The sequence below is a fragment of the Lactuca virosa genome, chromosome 3, assembly GCF_052849685.1.
Source record: "Lactuca virosa cultivar CGN04683 chromosome 3, Lactuca_virosa_CGN04683_v6, whole genome shotgun sequence".
NCBI classification, from domain to species: domain Eukaryota; kingdom Viridiplantae; phylum Streptophyta; class Magnoliopsida; order Asterales; family Asteraceae; genus Lactuca; species Lactuca virosa.
The window spans coordinates 92,068,848-92,071,963 of NC_136428.1; positions in this window are offsets into that span (position 1 = coordinate 92,068,848).

The following is a 3,116-nucleotide window of genomic DNA, read 5'->3' on the forward strand; positions in this document are numbered from 1 at the left end:
TGCAAATGGATCTTCAAGAAGAAGACCGACATGGATGGGAAGGTACATACTTACAAAGCGCGACTGGTTGCGAAGGGCTTTACTCAAACTCCGGGAGTTGACTATGATGAGACCTTCTCACCAGTAGCTAAGATTAAGTCTATTAGAGTATTGTTAGCCATAGCTGCATTTCGTGATTATGAAATATGGCAAATGGATGTCAAAACCGCTTTCCTTAATGGAAAGTTGGCTGAGGATGTTTACATGGCTCAACCAGAGGGTTTTGTCGATACAAAATACCCTAATAGAGTGTGTAAGCTTGATAAATCCATTTATGGATTGAAACAAGCATCTTGCAGATGGAATCTTTGCTTTGATGAGAAAGTCAAAGAGTTTGGCTTTTCTAGGAGTGAGGATGAGTCTTGTGTGTATGTCAGGGCTAGTGGGAGCATAGTTAGCTTCTTGGTGTTGTATTTGGATGACATACTTCTCATAGGAAACGACGTCCCAACCTTGCAGGAGGTTAAGTCCTGGCTTGGGAAGTGTTTCGCTATGAAGGACCTTGGGGAAGCTGCCTATATCCTAGGGATAAGGATATTGAGAGATAGGAGTAAGAGACTAATTGGACTTAGTCAAAGTACTTATGTGGATATGGTACTGAAGAGGTTCAGTATGCAAGATTCCAAGAAAGGAGAATTACCAATCCAGAATAATGCCAAGCTGAGTAAGACTCAGAGTCCGAGTACAGAGGCTGAGATAGCTGAGATGAGTCAAATACCATATGCTTCCGCTGTGGGCTCGATCATGTATGCTATGACTTGTACTCGCCCTGATGTGGCCTTTGCTTTGAGCATGGTCAGTAGATATCAAGGGAACCCTGGCAAGGCACACTGGACAGCGGTAAAGAACATTCTCAAGTATCTGCGGAGGACTAAGGATTGGGTCCTTACCCTCGGAGGCAGTGATGACTTGAGAGTGGAAGGATATAGCGATGCTAGCTTCCAGACTGATAGGGATAATTTCCACTCTCAGTCAGGCTGGGTCTTTATCCTAAATGGAGGGGCAATTACTTGGAAAAGTTCCAAGCAGGAGACAGTAGCTGATTCTACTTGTGAATCAGAGTACATAGCAGCAAGTGAAGCAGCTAAGGAGGCGATATGGCTAAAGAACTTCATCGGAGACCTTGGAGTTGTACCAGCTATAAAGGAGCCAATGGAAATTTTCTGTGACAATGAAAGTGCGGTTGCTTTGGCTAAGGAACCAAGAGATCACGGGAGATCTCGGCACATTGACAGAAAATACCATTTCATCAGACATCGAATAGAAGAAGGACTCCTCGTTGCTAAGAGGGTATCATCAGATGAGAACCCGGCAGATCCCCTCACGAAGGGACTAAGCAGGGTTAAGCATTTACAGCATGCAAGGCGCATTGGGCTGAAGGATGATATTAGTTTCAATAATTAGATTCCTGAAACTTGTAAAATGTAATTGACATTTGATGATAAATAAAAGTTGTTATTTATTTATGAGTAAGGTTTTACTATCTTGTGTTGATTGTTTACTATGTTTCAATTTTGCATGTTTTTACTTCCAGAATAATTATGTTATTATTCAAACCATCCACAGTCAGTCAAACTTTGGAAGTAAGTATTGATTTAAGACTGTCATGAATTTGGCTTGTATGATTTGTCTAAAAGTGCTTTGGACAATGCAATGGTTGCTACAACATTCATGAGTACTCATAAGGGCTGAGTATTGGATCCAACCCACGCTCACTTGCATCACTTCATGGAATTTATCTCGAGTGATCGTGAGACGGTAATATCATATAAATCTTCAAACCTAGAGATATGAGTTGTTGACTATGAGTTGGTTATTCATTGATTGCACGAAAACGCATTGGTAACTCGATGTCATAAAACGTGCCTTTGTGAGTAATTCAACAAGTAGTTAGTACAAGCATATCAGTCGAAGTTTATCTGTTCCTTCTAGAAATAGAAGCGATATCTGGGCCCCTCGATGATTTGGTTTTGACTTATGTACCGGGCCCGATCAGAACCTAATTGATGTGTTCAATTTAGTTCTATGTCGAAACAAATCAGAGATCGAGAAACAAATGCTGGACAATAAGTAAGACCATGTTCCATGTGTTTGTCCGGCTGATATCATGAGAACAGAGGATTATATGATCACTTATCTTAAATGGCGTATCATCATCATCTCAGTTCCGAGAGACTTTGAAAGAGCTACGATTGCTAGTCGGATTTTGAAGTCATATTTGCAAATATAGTTATTAGACTTATCCAAGTGGGAGACTGTTGGATATAGTGTCTAAGCCCATAACTTTATTTGGTATGTACTTGACCCGACCCGGCATGGTCCATTTGGGTTGCATGGCATTGCAATACTTGGATAGACTAAATGAGAGAATAAGGCACTTATGATTATTAATATATTATAAGTTCTAATATATTAATAATAGTATTATTTAATTAGTATTGATCAAGTATTAATCTAGTATTAATTTGATGATCAAAGTGAGACTAATTAAATATATAGGGTTGATTATGACAATCATCAATTCTTTTATGGTGGATTAATGATCCATGGTTTATGGGTTTGGTTATAACCATATGGAGCTCCATGGATAGTCCATGGGAGTTACAAACCCATGGGTCATGAGAAATCAAGAGTCATGACAATTAAGGGCATTCATGTGTAAACCCTAATTGTGACAACACTATAAAAGGAACCCTATGGCTAGCAAAATCATGACCTAGTTGACCTAGGGTTACTAGAGAGGGCATAACCGATTTTGAGGCTAAGTGACATTCTCTCAAGTTATTCCAAGTCTTGTGGTGTTGTGTGAAGCATTTGAGGCACAACATTTGGGGTGCTAGGCTCACAAAGTCTTGAAGGAATCCAAGCAACAACAAGGTATGTATTTCTACTAGTTTCTATGTTCTATGTAATCCCCATGCCATGCTAGTTAGGAAATAACCTTGAAAAAGAAATTTGCATGTATATAGAGAAAACATAGATTCAAGGTTATTAGGGTTGCATGTACACTTAGGAAGTGTTAGAATGCTCAAAAACCCATCAGTTTTGACTTCCTGAATAATAAGATTGTTCGAACA